The sequence below is a fragment of the Lutra lutra genome, chromosome 8 (assembly GCF_902655055.1).
Source record: "Lutra lutra chromosome 8, mLutLut1.2, whole genome shotgun sequence".
NCBI lineage: Eukaryota > Metazoa > Chordata > Mammalia > Carnivora > Mustelidae > Lutra > Lutra lutra.
In genome coordinates this window covers 64,963,808-64,981,887 of record NC_062285.1, presented here as the reverse complement: position 1 = coordinate 64,981,887, position 18,080 = coordinate 64,963,808, and the positions used below count along the sequence as shown (strand labels likewise).

The following is an 18,080-nucleotide window of genomic DNA, read 5'->3' as shown; positions in this document are numbered from 1 at the left end:
GTCACTAAGCAGGTAAATATATTATCAATCACATTTTTCTAAAAGATACACCTCTGAAGCTTGGCCAAACCATTTACTGTGTTAAACTGTTATACTGGTCTTCACCTTTTGGGTGAATTGTTTAACCTCTAGGATTATACAAATTCTGCACACCACTCAGGTCATACTGAAGTCATGTATATATCACTTCAGTGTGACCTGAATGGTACGTAGAATTTGTGCATATATAAATACATACATATGCATATGTTACATAAATATAAATATTTATATGTTTAAATATTTAAAATTTATTTAAAAATTTATTTTTACCCTCTCAAGTCTGCAGCTGAATTGCAGTTCAGTCAAACTAGGCTGGGCTTCCTGCTTCAGACTGTGTGTCAATATTTATTTATTTATTTATTTATTTATTTTTAAAAAGATTTTATTTATTTATTTGACAGAGAGAAATCACAAGTAGGCAGAGAGGCAGGCAGAGAGAGAGAGGAGGAAGCAGACTCCCTGCTGAGCAGAAAGCCCGATGTGGGGCTGGAACCCAGGACCTGGGATCATGACCTGAGCTGAAGGCAGCGGCTTAACCCACTGAGCCACCCAGGCGCCCCTGTGTGTCAATATTTAAATAAAAAAATTTAAATTAAATTAAATATAATCTATATATTTATATTTATGTAACATATGCATATTTATTATTTACATACATGTATATAAAAATATATATTTTAACAAACTATGATGGCTTTAACAAACTATGATGGTTTTACTGTGTCAACTTAATTACTCTGGAACTATGTTTCCCAGAATTCTCTTCCCTGGATGATTTTTGGTTCATGTTGGCCACAAGAGACATTCCAGACAAGAGCTGGAAGGTGCAAGTGAAGTTGCAACCATATTGAGTTCTGTGGGTCTGTGCTGGGCAGCAGCCGCCGAGGCAACTCACCCCTACAGCTACAGGTCTGCTGCCTCACCCAGTTGATACAGGGTAGCTTCCAGGTCTGTGGCTCCCACTCTCACCAGGTTCCCTCCATTGGCTTCCCCCAGGGCTAAGCCAAGTGGATGAGGAAGGGCACCAGCAGGTCACTGAAGTCGCCAAGGTTGAGATGTGAGGCAGACATAGGTCCCAGTTCATCCTTATGCTTTCTGATTCAGCTTTCCCTTCCTATTGTCAGTCAGGCTGACCTCAAGTGAATTAGCTATACTGGATCAACCCTAGTCACAGAGAAAACAACCTGTATAGACTCATCCATTGGCCGGCAGAGACTACTCCCACAGTCGCATATGGTCTAATCCCTATAATGAGTCTGTTTTCTATATTATTTGTTTTTTTTTTTAAAGATTTTATTTATTTATTTGACAGAGAGAGATCACAAGCAGGCAGAGAGGCAGGCAGAGAGAGAGGAGGAAGCAGGCTCCCCGCTGAGCAGAGAGCCCGATGCGGGGCTCGATCCCAGGACCCTGAGATCATGACCCGAGCCGAAGGCAGCGGCTTAACCCACTGAGCCACCCAGGCGCCCCTTCTATATTATTTGTAGTGATACAGTGATGCAACCCTAACTGATAACTAAAAATTTAGAATTATTTAGCAAGCATATGGAATGTAAGCAACATAAAGGTGGCGTTCCCTCCTCCTCCTCCCCTTCCTCCTCCTCCCCTTCCTCCTCCTTCTCTTTCTGCTGTCCTCCTTCTCTTCTTCATCCTCCTCCTCCCTGTGCTCCTTCTCCTCTTTCTTCCTTGTCTTCTTCATTACTCTATCCCCTGTCTCTAGAACAGTGCTCGATACATAATAAACTGTCACTAAATATTAATTGGATGGTAGTCACAATTCGGGTTTTTTTTTAAAATCTATAGAAAGATAAGACATGCAGTTCCTTAAGTTTTCCTTTAATCTTGCTTTTCAGAGGTCTGTGGTAATTTCAACCAGAGATTTGGCAACTGGTTATGTTGATCTGGAGGTTGGCAGGAAAATCTGGATTGAAGCTATGGATGAGAGATGGGATTGTTACTGTGTAATGAGTATGGGTAAGAACCCAAGAAGAGATAGAGGAAGGAAAGGGGATGAGGATAGAACCCTGGGAAGCAAAAGTGAGTGATTATTCTGAATTACTTACTTCCTGGTGATTCCTTTATTTATCCACGTCCTTGCAGTGGGTTCATGGAGGTTGAATGAAACACCCATACCTTGATGTTGGCAGGACTCTATGACTTGCTTTGGCTAATGAAATGTTAGTAGACATGATATGAACAGATATTTAAAATGTGCATGTGCCATTGGGCTTCCCTTTTATGTTCTGGTGATATTTTGTGAGAGAAACATGCCTTCAGTTGCCATTGTCCCTTCAGACTGGCCCTGGAATAAAAGCAGGTAGACTGGCCCCCAAGTGGAGCCTGACTTGCACCCTGGAGTCAGGTCTGGCTGACACAGTCTGAAGCAGAGAGCCCACCCTAGTCTGACTGAACTGCAGTTCAGCTGCAGACTTGAGAAGGTAAAAATAAATGCTTGTCACTGTAAGCACCTGAATTTGGGATTGGCTTTTTGTTAGGCATCATTATTGTAGCAACTGCTAACAAATATAAATAGCAGCTCTAAACGGATGAAGAAGAACCCGTGAAAGGACCTGGGGAGGAAGAGCCAGACAGGTAAGAGAATCCAGGTGAGGGGAACTTCATGGTTGCCAAGAAGGAAGTGTTTCAACAAGAGAAAAGCCTAGGTCACTGTCAAAGGCCACAGAGAAGTCAAGCAAGTCAAGGACCAAAATGTATTCGTTGGGTTTGACAACAAGAAATTAAGGAAATTCATATCTGATTTCTACTCATTTCTCTGGGAAGTAGGAGATGCAGTCTTCTGAGAGTGCAAGGAAAGAGACTAGAGACCAAGGAGAAAGCTATAAAAGCTGGAAACTTTGCTGAGAGGAAGGAGAGAGAAACCATGTGATCTTCCCCCTACTGTGAATGCAGCCCTAACAGAAAGAAGAAACATCTGGGTGTTCCATGTGATGTTGGAGTTTTTTGGAGTGTGTGAAACTAAAAGACATAAAACATTTTTCTATTAATCCCATCAATTTTCAACTCTTCTGAATTTCTGCAGCACCAGAATTTGTATCGCACATTTTTATGTTTTTTTTTAATAAATTGTCTTACAATCTTCACTGATTATGTGCTAATAGCATTTTATTTCTTTCTCTGTATATCCATCTATCGATTTTTCCATTTCTCCCCCCATCCATCTGTGCATGCTTTCATCCATCCACCCACCCACCACATTATTCCTTCAAGGATGTGAGGGAACTTGCAAGTAATACTACATTAAAATATTAAATTAAATGTAAAAATTTCTGAATCAAGGAATATATAAAGAACATGTTAGTTACATGGTAAGGACCCCAAACAATTTTTGATTGATCAAATAGCAACCCAGCAAAAAAAAAAAAAAAAAACACCAAAAAACCAAAAAAACATTATAGTATCCAAAATCTATGAAGAACTTATCAAACTCAACACCCCAAAAAACAAATAATCCAGTCAAGAAATAGGCAGAAGACATGAACAGACATTTCTGCAAAGAAGACATCTAAATGAAAAAGTGCTCAACATCGCTCGGGATCAGGGAAATACAAATCAAAATCACAGTAAGGTATCACCTCACACCAGTCAGAATGGTTAAAATTGGGGTGCCTGGGTGGCTCAGTGGGTTAAAGCCTCTGCCTTCGGCTCAGGTCGTGATCCCAGGGTCCTGGGATCGAGCCCCACATCAGGCTCTCTGCTCAATGGGGAGCCTGCTTCCTTCTCTCTCTCTCTGCCTGCCTCTGCCTACTTGTGATCTGTCAAGTAAATAAATAAAAATCTTAAAAAAAAAAAAAAGAATGGTTAAAATTAACCAGTCAGGTAACCACAGATGATGGCAAGAGTGCAGAGAAAGGGGAACCCTCCTACCCTGTTGGTGGGAATGCAAGCTGGTGCAGCCGCTCCGGAAAACAGCATGGAGGTTCCTCAGAAAGTGAAAAATAGAGCTACCCTATGGCCCAGGAACTGCACTACTGGGTATTTTTATCCAAAGGATACGAACATAGTGATTCAAAGGGGCACATGCACCACAATGTTTATAGCAGCAATGTCCACAATAGCCAAACTATGGAAACAGCCCAGGTGTCCATTGACAAATGAACGTATAAAGAAGAGGTGATACATAATGGAATATTTCTCAGTCACCAAAAGAATGAAATCTTGCCATTTGCAATGGCATGGATGGAACTGGAATATATTATGCTAAGTGAAATAAGTCAGTCAGAGAAAGACAAATACCATATGATATCACTCATATGTGGAATTTAAGAAACAAAACAGATGAACATAGGGGAAGGGAAGGAAAAATAAAATAAGATGAAAATTGAGAAGGAGGAAAACCATAAAAAGACGCTGAACTCCAGGAAACAAACTGAGGGTTGCTGGAGGGGTGGTGGGTGGGGGAATGGAGTAAGTGGGTGATGGGCATTAAGGAGGGCACTTGATGATGGAATGAGCGCTGGGTGTTATATGCAACTGATGAATCACTAAATTCTACCCCTGAAACTAATAATACACCATATGTTAATTAAATTGAATTAAAAAAGAACCAAAAAACCCCCCACATTATTTCTATAGCTATGAATTTCCACTTTGAAAACCTACCATTGTAATTAGGTTATATCTTAAGATTAAAAAAGGGAGTTTGAGCAATTAAACATGAAGAGAAAATAATATGTAAGTTATAAACTCTCAATATGGAACACTTTTAGTTAAAACAAATTTTCCTTGGTATCTTAAATTACACAGAGAAAGTGTTTTTGTGTAATTTCCTCCATCCTTACCAGGGTAAGGTAGGGTATTATTAGGGTATTATGATCTGTCTCTCTGTCACAACTGTCCCTTAGGATGGATAAAACAAGTAGTGTTGTCAGTTGTTAGGTCTTTGCAGAGAAAATATTTCTGTTCATCTTTAGGAGTGGAGGAAAAGACTGGAAATTACACACTGAATTCTGATTTTTTTTCTTTTGTGCACACCAAAACTTACTTCTGTCTCTTTGAAAAGAAGATTTTTTTCATTTCATATACTTGTATAATTCATACCTAGGAAAATAAGAGGTTATTCTCAATGTCAAGAAATTTAGCCCATCCCCCCCCCCAAAAAAAGGAAAGAAATTTGGCTATCCTGGTTAATGAATGCCTTTTCCAGCTTCTCTCCAAGTGGCAGGAAAATGAAATTAGGATCATGTGATCATCATATTTCACAATTATGTTATTAATATTTGAAAGACGGATTTAAATGACTGGTTTCATCTCCCTTTTGAGTTTAACATTGACATAAATTGAAAATTATTTAGCAAACATACCTATTTATCTCCTTGGGTTCTATAAACAGCCTTTTAAGAAAGTAAAATGTAAACCAATCCCCTCACCAGTAACCTCAGGCTTCAGGACTACAATCCTCCAAAGCTTTTGGCAGCATGATTAACTCCAGTCATTTCCCAGACCTCTCCATCCCATCAGCTGCTGTGATCATCCTCCCAGGAAGGGACAAGTCTATTAACGATATCCAAAGTTTTAATCACTGCACATCTTCCTTTGACTTTAGGGCAGTTTTTCTTTACTCTGTTGATCAGCACCTAGATTGAAACCCTTTTGTAGAATTCTAGGAAATGTATTCATCCACTCAATAAACATATTTTTAGGGCCTTCTATATGCCAGGCACAGTGCTAGGACCTAGGAAATGCTAATGAGCCAGACCTGTGCATTTCTTTTTGTAATATTCTCTTTTCATTTGGATGCCTGGATGGCTCAGTTGGATAAGCATCTGCCTTTGGCTCAGGTCATGATCCCACGGTCCTGGGATCGAACCCCCCATCTGGCTCCCTGCTCAGCAGGAAGCCTGCTTTTCCCTCTCCCTCTGCCTTCTTCTCCCTCCGCTTGTGCTCTTTGTCAAATAAATAAACAAAATCTTAAAAAAAAAAAGAATGCAGAATTCATTAAAAATATATTTTTTATTCACTTTCATGATAATAATTTTAAGCATATTCTTGGTCAACTGGATGACTAATTTATAACTAACATTCTGCAACTTCTGTGCTCGTGTTTATTTTCAGTTACTAAAAAAACCCCCAAATGTAATAAACAATCTTATTCACACTGAAAGATTTATTTTCTACACAACATTGTAGGTCACGTAAAATTAAAACTGTTAATTTATTTGTTCTGCCTTTATTTCATACGTGAATTTGTTTTGATTATGTAGTTGTATAAGAGTATACACAGAAGTACTTAATATGAAGTTTTATGCTATTATTATTTCCATTTGGTAGCTTTCTTATAGAGCCATTTAAGTCAAAATGGTTAGATCTGCACTTAAAATTAAGGGTGATTTTCTTCTGAAAGAAGTCCCTATGCTACTTGTGTTTGAAAAGCATAGTGTTGGTTTTGTGTCAATGATCTTTCAGGGATGCTATTCCATAAAATCCCTTTCTCTGTTCCCTTTGTGCGGGTACTATCATCTGGCAGTTTACAAACTTCCCTATTTTCATCTTCAGTTAGTGAAATGAGGGGAGACCCAGCTAAATGTGATGGCAGAATATAATTTAGAAATACCCAAGGGCTGAGCATTTTTTAACCCCATTAAAAATTATCTAAGTGGCACACAAATACATTCCCGCAAGGTCAAGCACAGTAACCCCCTGGGTTATTTGCAGGTCAGATTCTCAGTTTTTAAAATGAGCTGTGCGTACTCTCAGGGTATTAGGAAGCATGGAGGATATAATAAGATAGAGAATATGGCAATCATGCTTTAAGGTTGGTGAAAATTAGAAAATGTAAACAAATACTATCTATTGGGTGTAATACAAGTTACATGCCTGTTGAAGGGACAACTTCAAAGGAGTTCCAAACGTCATGCTGGGTACTTTTTTGGGATATGCTAGAAAACCTTCTAGGCTCTGGCAACCTCTTCTCAGTCTTCAAGGGCTACTTTGGTGGAAACCTTCGGAAAACATTATAAAAGGAAATATTCCACAGAGCTAGAAACCTGAAGCTGTCCTTTCCCTACCAGATTCTGAGCACTTGGGAGATTGAGAGGATTTTCTTTTGTGAAATCCCATTGTAGGGGTTTGTGGACTGTAATGTCTGTTCTGGCACACCGTACCACCCCATCACCAAAGTGGTTGTGCTCCTCTTTTTCAGTCTACAGAAATGTGCTCATTCTTGTTGCACATAAGGAGTTGTAGACATTTGCAACAGTGACTAGGCCCCCTCTGGGATCTTCTATTTAATGGTCGGAAACCACCAAACTATTTGATGTTCTTTTCATCTGACCATCCAACTGTCCTCATCTCCTGGTCTGTGCCTACCAGCATATGATGCCCATTCATTCATTCAATGCATTCCCGGGTCCCTGAAACGCAAGAAGCCACCTCCATGTACTTGGAAGCTCTAAATATACATTCTCACAATCCTCTTCTCTATTAAACATGACATCTCCTTGCATTTGGTTGAAGTACATTATCTACTTAGTTGTCTCATTAGCCTTCATGTCTCTGTTTTAGTCCATAAAGTACCATAGTTAATTTGGGTCATATCTCCAGTTTACTTCTCCCATTTGGTAGCCAATAAATCAGCAGGCCAAACGATCAGATCTGGAGCCAGAGGCATGACTCCCTTCATCTTCTCAGTCTTCCAATGCCTCTTGTGAAACCATCTACCAACACTTTGTGTTTATCCTTTGCTTGACATTGCCTTTGAATAGTGATTCTCAAAGCAGGTGGTGATAGTGTGATGGCTGTGAATTCAGAATCTCCACTGGTGTCTGTGAGTGTTTGCAAAGTTTGAATCATAATATCTAATTTAATTTTTTCAAATGACAATAAGGGAAGGCATATGATTTTAATGTTTTTAAAAGAAAGCATGGACTTTAAGAGATTGTAAAACATCCTTTGAATTTTACAAAGAAGATGAGATCTTGCTTGCTTTCCAAATGTTACCCAGCACTGGTGCATGGTGATAACATCTTGTAATGCTCCATTCCTGATAATTCAGGGCAATTGTTGCTTATCAGAAGGCAAGATTTCTAGCAATCTCTACATCTTGAGAACAGGGAAATAGTAAAGTAAACAAACAGAAGTCTTTAGAGTCTTTGAATATATATGTAATATACTGGTTTGGAGAATCGTGGTTCCCTTTCAGCTAGATGGAGTCAGTGTGGCTAAGGTTTGGTGCATAAAATGTAATAAAGATGTTGGTAGGACTTTCAGACAGTTTGGTAAAAAGAGGAGAGTTGTACCTTTCCAACTTTTTGTTATTCTTTCCTTCCTTCTTTCTGCTACTTGTAAGGGAACTATAATGGTTAGAGCTCCAAAAGCTTTCCTCTGGAGCCCTCCTACCTGGATTGCTTAGATCTACACTACTACTACCACTACTACTACTACTACTACTACTTCTACTTCTCCTCCTCCTCCTCCTCCTCCTCCTTCTTCTCCTCCTCCTCCTCCTTCTTCTTCTTTGAGAGAGAGGATTGACAGAGAGTGTGAGCAAGCAGGGGCTGGGTGGAGGGGAGTGCAGAGGAAAAGAGAGAGAGACTTTTAAGCAGGCTCCACACTCAGTGTGGAGCCTGACATGGCGCTCATTCTCATGACCCTGAGATCATGACCTGAGCCTAAATCAAGAATCAGATGCCTACCAGACTGAGCCACCCAGGCACCCTGCTTCTCTCTACAGTTCTTTACACAAGCAAATATGCCTCTTGCATTTAAGCTACTACAGTTGGGTTTCTGTTACTCACAGCTGAACCTAACTTGAACTGATATGCCTTGTTAATTTGATTTCTCAGTAGCTTAAAAGGACCAAATTAGAAGCAGGAAGGGCTGCTTCTGTTAGCAAGTAAGGAAACAGAAAAAATCATTGTAGGCCAGGAAGTTAATTAATGGTGATATAGCTGACGTCAAGTCAGCAAGAAGGCAGGAAAAGGTGTAGAATATTTCAGACATTTTTTTGGGAAGACAGTTGATGTTTAAAAACTCTGACAAAGAGGGTAAACTTCAGTTACTTTTAAAGATTTTTATTTATTTATTTGACAGAGAGATCACAAGTAGGCAGAGAGGCAGGCAGAGAGAGAGGAGGAAGCAGGCTCCCTGCCGAGCAGAGAGCCCCATGCGGGGCTCGATCCCAGGACTCTGAGATCATGACCTGAGCCGAAGGCAGAGGCTTAACCCACTGAGCCACCCAGGCGCCCCTTCAGTTACTTTTAGACACTTGAGACACTTTTCCTCATCACCTCTTTTGTCAGCAGTATTTCTGGAGCTAGTCATTGTGTGGGCGAGGGCAAAAGGTAAACACAATATACCTTTGTACTCAAGATGTTCACAGTAGACCCCAGGAAGGTGAGACATTTGTCTCAGTGAGCACTGAGGGGTGTGGATGTACATTAATTTTGTGTAAGTTGGTAGCTGGGAGAGCTTATTAGTTCAGGGACTACTCCTATGGTTACCCATAGTTGTTTTAATTGTCCTAGGTTAAGTAGAGACAGAGGCTGAGTTTAAGACCCAATAATCCAAGCTGCTGGTCTAGTTCCTTAACAAATGACACTGCCTCGCTTGTCCTAAATTCTCTTTAAATAACGAAAATTTATTTCCCTCTTGACTACCTCCTGACAAAAGGGCTCCTGTTCTCTTCCATTCTGTCACTCCCAGAAATACCAACACAAGAAAGCTTCATCAGCAACTAAGGTCACAGTGTCAGACAAAGCTTATTGTCTGACTTGGTGATTTTGTTCCAGGAAGAGAACTCTTAAAATAATACCAAAACACCAAAAAGCAGAGCAGGACTTACTCATTTCCCAACCTTTCATAGTTCGATTTTGTAAACCCAACTCACTGAATAATTAATTTTCAAAATCTTCGGGACACCTTAGTCACAACCAATTTTTGTGGGTAGAGATAATGACTTGAACGGAACATGAGCAGAGAGTTGATTTTAAGTAAGGAAATGGGGTCAGGGCGAGGTTAAGTGGCTGGCCTGGGGTCAGATAGCAAGCTGGTGACTCAACTTTGCAGCTCCTGGATCTGAGGCCTGCAAAGAAAACCAGAGCCCATTTCCTCTTGATAAGTTAACTGCCCCATATCTGCGGTCTGTCGTAAGATTTTAAGAGCCACATTCCTTTTGTGACTACAGACCTGAGCTCCTGTGACTTTCACCAGAGTCTGGAAAACACTTTCAAGGTCAGACTGTGGTATATAGAGGGCAGATTAGCGCTTTATTTGCCACTGAAAATCATTATGCAATTCATAGGAGTTGCCATCTTTTTGGTGTCTTATGATCTCCATCGGGTACATATTATTCATAACACGCAGCCTACAGAACAGATGGCCATGTCTCAGAAATGATGATGACATGTGTTTATGGAGTGCTTCCTATGTGTCAGGCACTCTGTGAAGTGTTGTACATGGATTATCTCATTTAATCCTCCTGAGGGCCTTGTTGGGTAGGTTAATTTATAGCCCTTTTTACTGATGAGGATGTTGAGGCTTTTCAGGGGTTAAGTACCTAGCCCAAGTTGACACGGCTAGAAAATGGCCAAGTAAGAGCCATGAACCCAGTTTTGGAGGACTCAGAGGCCACTATGCTACACAAAATTCCTATACACTCATACTGATCTTTTCCCCCACACTTCTGTTATTTCAATTATTTTATAGAGTAAAATTTTGTGTGGGTATAGTTTTTATCCTTAGCCTTAGGTAAGTGGTCTGACTTAAAAAATTATATATATATGTATATATATATATATACATATATATATATAAAATTTTATATTGTATATATATCTTTATATATATAAATATAATATGTATATATTTTAGCAGTGATGTTAATTGTCCCACCTGCAAACAGACCAAAGATGCATCTCCCATTGTGGTCGTGTTTGGAGATCTTAGTTACACGCCTCAGAAAGTAACATTTTCCAAACTAAAAAGCTGAAAATAAAACTATTTGAAAGTAGAATTCTATGTGAAAATTCATGACGTATAGTGGCCCTGCCCCAGTCTTTCTGGGACTTCTTCCAATATTCCTCATTTTCTGGAAAACACGACCCAGCAAACTAAAAAAGATGATGGAATAGACGTGTACAAAAGTTTTTACTTGAAAACTTTGTTCCTAAAAATGGAGTTATATGTGGATTAGAGAAGCATCTATTTCTTTGGAATGGGATGAATAAAGATGTTACAACTTACTTTTCCGGTTGTTTGTCGGAAATGGGAGAGAATGGAGAGCGTGAGAAGGGGCCATCAGCGCTGCCAGCACTCCTGTGCTGAAGCTGAGGGGACACGTCTGCCGGCCTCTGGTCCGGCCCCTCCCCCACTCGAGGTTCCTAGTCTGCCTCCCCAACTTCCCCTCGGCTCCTGCCCCCCACAGCTCTAGCCCCCCATGGCTCTGCCCTCAGACTCTGACCACAGCCTGTTAAGCCTGCTGGATCACTCTGAAGTTCTAGGCCGGCAGTGACATGCCTCGGTGGAACATATTAAAAAGGCATATCAGAAACCAGCACTGAAGTGGCATCCTGAGAATAAACAAGAAGTGGAGAGAAAACTCAAACAAGTAGCTGAGGTGCATGAAATGTTATCAGATGCTAAAAAACAGGACATCTATGGTAAATATGTCAAAGAAGGATTGAATGGAGGTGGAGGTAGGTCATTTTGACAGTCCCTTTGAGTGTGGCTTCACCTTCCGAAACCCAGACCACGTCTTTAGGGTATTTTTTGGTGGAAGGGACCCATTTTAATTCAGCTTCCTCAAAGACCCATTTGAGGACTTTTTTGGGGTCAAGCAAATGGGTCCCTGCCAAAGCAGGTGAGGCACAGGTTGTTTTTCTCTGCCTTCAGTGGATTTCCACCTTTTGGAGGAGAATTTTCTTCATTGATAGAGGATTTACTTCCTTTGGTTCACCAGGTCCGTGGGGCCTCACTTCATTTTCTTCCAAGACCTTTGGTGGTAGTGGGATGCCTAACTTCAAATCTGTATCACCTTCTACTAAAATTGTTAATGGCAGAAAAATCGCTAGAACGGGAATTGTCGAGAATGGTTGAGAAACAGTAGAAGTTGAAGAAGGCCGACTGTTGAAGTCCTTATGATAAATGGTAAGGGGCAGCTGCTATGATTGGACAGCAAATGGTTAAATCCGTGTATGTAACAGAAATGTTGACTCAATCCAGCCCAGTTGAGGATTAGCAGGAACACTTTAATTTTTTTTGAAGATTTCAAATAACTCAACTTTCAGTGTAACTGTAACTGCACTATTTATACACAGCTCATTGAAGGCCTAGTTGTTATAGACTTTTGAGTTTATTGTTGGGACCCCATAATAGAGCTAATTTTTTGTCTTTAGAATTGTTGTATATCTCTGTATGCACTTTCCTTTTTTATTAAACCTTTTCCATAGTGACCTGACTCTTGTATGCTAACACCAGTGTGGACCTGCTTTTCCATTGTGTCTGAAACGTGAGCCAAGCAGTGTCACGATGAATCTTCTCCCACAATAATTTCAGTTATTTCTAGTACTTAATATTGAGAGCTATTAATGCATTAATAGTAATATGTTTCTCATTTGGTGTAAATTGAGGATGTTTTCTAGTTGTGCATGAATACTGGCATCTTAGTAAATTTTGATGATTATTTAAATATGTAATGCTAAGCTTAGGTTTAAAAAAGTAAAGCTAGGGGTGCCTGGGTAGCTCAGTAGGTTAAGTATCTTCCTTCAGTTAAGATCATGATCCAGGGGTCCTGGTGATTAAGTCCCACTGTGGCCATGGCCGACTGCTCAGTCAGAAGCCTGCTTCTCCTTTTCCCCTTTCTCCTCCCCCTGCTCATGCTCTCTTTATCAAATAAGTAAGTAAAATCTTAAAAAAAAAATAAAGCTGGTAAACTGGGTCTTTGTTATGTACTTAAAAAAAGAAAAAAAGAAAAATGCAAAGGTGTTTGGTGCATTCTTTCTTGAGTGGAGCCTAAAAAAAAAAAAAGTACAACTTAACTTTTAGATTTACTTTTGTTTTAGGTGGCAAAATATCACCTTGGTAACTGATAAATATTGTAAATTGAGTTAAAATTTTAGTTAGAAATAATTTTATTAAATAACGAATAGAAAAATCACATGTGCTTTTGTGTGTGTATGTGTAGATTTCAGAGTTCAGTTAACCCAATCTCATCAAATCAAGAAAAAATGGATCAAGAAAAAATGGAAGGAATGGAAAGGGTATATTGTAATTTTTCAAGATATGAATATTTTGAACTTTTAAAATAGTTCACATTATGAATTTACAGGGATATAAAATATTGAGGTGATAAGCCAGGGGTGTCTTTCTTAAGACAAGATGGCTACAGCATCCCACCACCTCTGACAGCAGACCTAAATTGTAGACTAATCTTTTTGCGGCATGAGCAAATTTCTTAAAAAGTAAAACTACACTTAAATAAAAAATTAAAGTAGCGTTTTTTAAGTTGCAAAATCAGCTGTTGTAAAAGTTGATTGTTGTGAAAAAATGAAATGGAAAATGCAGTTAAGTGAACAGAAAGAACTAGAGTCCTTCACAGTCCTACCACCTAGAAGAGGCACTGTTTAACACCCTGGAGTATGTCCTTATAGGTCCCTTTTGTCCTTGTGCACACATACATGCATGCACACATTTGTACCATTTGACCTAAAATTTTAGAACACACTTTTCCTACTTAACTGTAAACCGTGACTATGATATTAACACCCATAACTCTTTTTTTTTACATGACATAATTTCCCATGGCTGTAGTTGGACATTTAAAATTGTTTTCAATATGTTGCTACTATAGAAACTCCAGAAAAAAAAATTTCCTTTTCGGAAAACTTTGAATTTATCCTTAATAATTTTTTTTATGTTAAGGCCCTAAAATATTTATAATTTCTGGGTTAAAGCAAATGCAGATCAGGAGACCTATGAAACAGTCTATAATGCTCTCCAGTTTATACCCAACTTGTACCTTGATTTTTGGTATATATGGGCCATGGTTAGTGGAAGTATTTTTAGTGCCATGAGGAAGTATTTTTAGTGCCAGCTCTGACTGTACAACAAACGGAGACTATTAGAACTAATGTTTGTTGTGTGGTTAGCTTAGAGTAAAATATCATAGAGGTCAATAAATGGCATATATTATTATGAATATAATTATTATCATTGAAGTCCAGGACATTTTAGAGGTCTAATTGAATGTCATGCAAATTCATTGACTGCTGGCCTTTCTAAGTCCTGAACATGTGGCAAGCTCAGATATCATTAAAATAGGATATTTGAAGAACTTCTGAAAAAATTGGCATATGTGGAAAGCAGATGCTTTATACTGGTAACAGTTAAGTTTCGCATTTGAAATGCTGAGCTGTGAGGATAAGACTATGGATAAGACATATCTGAGAATATGTGGATGTTTTTAATAAAAAGGCATATATTTAAAGAAAAATATTCCTCACATGGTTTCCGTTGTTAATTTTTAGTAGGGTATTCTTCCCTAATGGTGCTTAAATTATTTAACCATCTTCCTTTATGATATATTGGGTTGTATTTTAGTTATAGAATTTGCATTTTTGCTCCTTTCTCTTGATGAGAGCAGTAATTGTTGAATAAGAGTCTACATCGTTAACATCTACATATGCTTTTTTAAAATAGTGTTTAAATTTTGTTGACTTTTCCCAAGTCATCTTAATGGGCCAGAAAAATATGTGTAATGAGGTAACATTAAGTAGAGGTTCTTCAATGTATCTAGCTTCTTGTATATGAATAATTCACTCAGTCCATCATCTATCCATTCATTCATCTACCTACCAAACATTCATCTAATATATTTTTATGGAGTACCTACTTTGTATCAAGTCCATGGGAGGACCCATTGACAGCAGTGGAGGTTTAGCAAACTACAAGGGTAAATTTGTGTGGATAAGTAGAAAATCAAAGAACTTGGGATGAAAAAATCACTCTTAATCTGTATTTCTGAAAGTTTTAGATAGGCTACCTTCTTGCAATACCTCAGCAGGTTATCTGTATTTATTCTTATGATTTGAGATTAGGTGGAACTTCATATTCACGCTGTATCTCAGTCAACATATTTACCCTATATCTACTATGAGGCAGACCCTTTCTTATCACTAGTGAGAGAGGGTGAACAAGACACACCAACTCTTCTCTCATGAGACCTAATATCTGGACCATACCTCTCCTGCCCCATTATGTATTTCCACTCTGTATTTCCCAGCACTCTGTATCTCCCCCTCTGCACTGTCTGGGAATTACCTGTTTATCAGTCATTCAACCTCCTTAAGGGTAGCGTCTCTTCCATGTTTCCTGCTCTATTTCCAGCTCCTGGCACAGTCCCAACTAAAGTTGCTCCGTATATACTTATTGGATGTTCATTTACTAACCCTTCAGTTTACTTTAGGGCTACATTTACCTCATCTGAATAAAACAACATATATATCTCATGGCCATAAGATACTTTGATTTGACTTCAATTTAACTTTTCTGGGTTAAAATCCTACTACGTCTCTCTACCTGCCTTATACAAACCACTCGTAGTTCTCCAAATTGGCTCTGTTTTTCAATTCATATTTTCCCTTTTCCCAGAATAATTTAATCTTTGTTTGCTTCTCCTCTTCTTCTCCTTCTCCTTCCTATTCTCTTCCTCCTCCCCCCTTCTTCTTCTTCTCCTCCTCCCCTGTCCCCTTCCCTCCCCCTTCCCACTTCCCTCCCCCCCTCCCCTTCCTCCTCCCCCTCCTCCTTCTCCTCTTCCTTCCCTCCCCCATCCACTCCCCTTCCCCATCCCGTCCCTCCTCCTTCTCTCCCCTTCTCACCCTCTCCTCCTCCTCCCCATTCCCCCTCCCATCCTCCCCCTTACTTCCTCCCCCCCTTCTTCTTCTTCTCCTCCCCCTCCTTCTCCTCCTCCTCCTTCTTCTTCTTCGCTTGAGGCCAAATAAATTTGGTCTGTGGAGACTTCCCTGGGTTGCCTTGATTATAAACTATCACTTATTCCCTCATGCTGCCATAATGCATTGATTGATTGCTTTTCTCCTTCTTTCTTTGCCCAACATCAAATAACAGTTCATTTAGTCTGTGTCTTCCCTGCTTGGGTATAAGCTCCTCTGAGGAAGGAGTAGGTCTCATTCATTTTGGTACTCCTCACCACATCCGGAGCAGTGCTTTGCACACAGTAGGAGGCTAGTAAATGCTTATGGAATGACTGAATGAATATATGAATAGGCTCTCCACAGTGAATGGGCTTTATGTGTGACTTAGTGGAAGAAGCTTATTACAAAAGAATATGTGTACTGAGGATTAATGATGTCAACAAAGGTGAGGCGAAGGGCAATCTATGTGGTGGGCCACAGGAGCAATAAGCGTGGGCCAGAGAAGGCAAGGTGTTTATGTGGGGAACAATAATGAGATAAGCCTGGCTAAAAGGCAGGTTTAGAATCCAGAAGCCTTTCAGTATAGATAGGGCCAAGAAACATGGCATTGGGCCCAGTGGAGGTGAGCCACGTTCTTGATTCCTGAATTGGATTTCAGGTATCCAGATATTTGTGGCACCAACTCATGTTCTCTTCCATATGTTCCTATGTTTTTGACCAATACATTCAGTAGGATGAATGTTATAGCTACAAAAGATTTTAGAGATAACTTTTATCTAATGATACCAGCTGTTATATTCAACTGGTGAGTATGAGGAAATAAGACTTCAAACAGTACTTGACATTTGAATTACAATTTAAAGTTTACAGGATGTTTTCTAGTGTGTTATGTTTTTTTTAATAATTTTTTTAATTTTTTATAAACATATATTTTTATCCCCAGGGGTATAGGTCTGCGAATTGCCAGGTTTACACACTTCACAGCACTCACCATAGCACATACCCTCCCCAATATCCATAATCTAGTGTGTTATGTTTTTATCTTCACAACAATTCTGAAAGATGCTGAGGGGGAAACTGAGTCCAAGCCAGAACAGATAATACAATCACTGAGTTAGGACTTCTAAGGCTCCAGAAGACAAATACAGTGTTTTTTTTTTTTTTTTCCTGTACAATGCTAGCTTTCTCTCTCTCTCTCTTTTAAAAGAGATTTTAGGGATGCCTGGGTGGCTCAGTTGGTTAAGCAGCTGCCTTCAGCTCAGGTCATGATCCCAGCATCCTGGGATCTAGTCCCACATCGGGCTCCTTGCTCATCAGGGAGCCTGCTTCTCCCTCTGCCTCTGCCTGCCATTCTGTCTGCCTGTGCTTGCTCTCTCTCCCTCTCTCTCTCTGGCAAAAAAAAAATAAAAATAAAAATAAAAATAAAAAAAGAGATTTTATTTATTTAAGAGAGAGGGAGAGTGAGAGAGGCAGTGCACGTGAGCAGAGAGGAGGGGCAAAGGGAGAAGGAGAAGCAGAACCCATACTGAGCAGGGAGTCTAATGCAGGGCTCAGTTCCAGGACTCTGAGATCATGACCTGAGCCAAAAGCGATGCTTAACTGACTGAGCCACCCAGGTGTACTGTCTACAACTCTCTTATCTTTGCTATCATGAAGGTAGTTGGGAAAGACAAGGAATATATGAGAGAATGGGGTGTGTGTGTGTGTGGAGAAAATGGGGAGGTAGAATTGTGATTTATTCATTCATTCAGCAACTGTATATCCCATGCTCTTCCTCTGCTCTTTTCGCTCCATACCAGCCATTTCTCAATCCTCAGGCATTCTCCAGGTGACAGCTGAAAAAACGAGAGTAGGACCTTGGGAGCACAGTGTAGGGTACCTAGTCTAGCTCTGGAATATCAGGAAGTCTTTTTAGAGAATGTGACTTCAAGATTGAAAGCAAAGGAGGATCCAGGTGAAAGGGGTTGAGATATTGAGGGCAGGGGAAGAGTTTCAAGCCAACTCATGAAATTGGGCAACTGATTTAGGGAAAAAAGCACATCCCAGTGTGGAAAGATGCTCTTTGAGCCTCTCAGAATGTAGGCAAGAAGGGCAAAGTGAACTTTACATCTCTTTGTCCTTGAGTTGTTGTTTCTTTTGCCCTTTTTTCCCCAA

General features: G+C 39.7%; 1 pseudogene; it reads left to right on the top strand.

Annotated features, from left to right (window-relative positions):
• The first annotated feature begins 11,434 nt into the window (after positions 1 to 11,434).
• LOC125106926 (dnaJ homolog subfamily B member 6-like) lies at positions 11,435 to 12,197 on the top strand (annotated as a pseudogene).
• Positions 12,198 to 18,080: the final 5,883 nt, after the last annotated feature.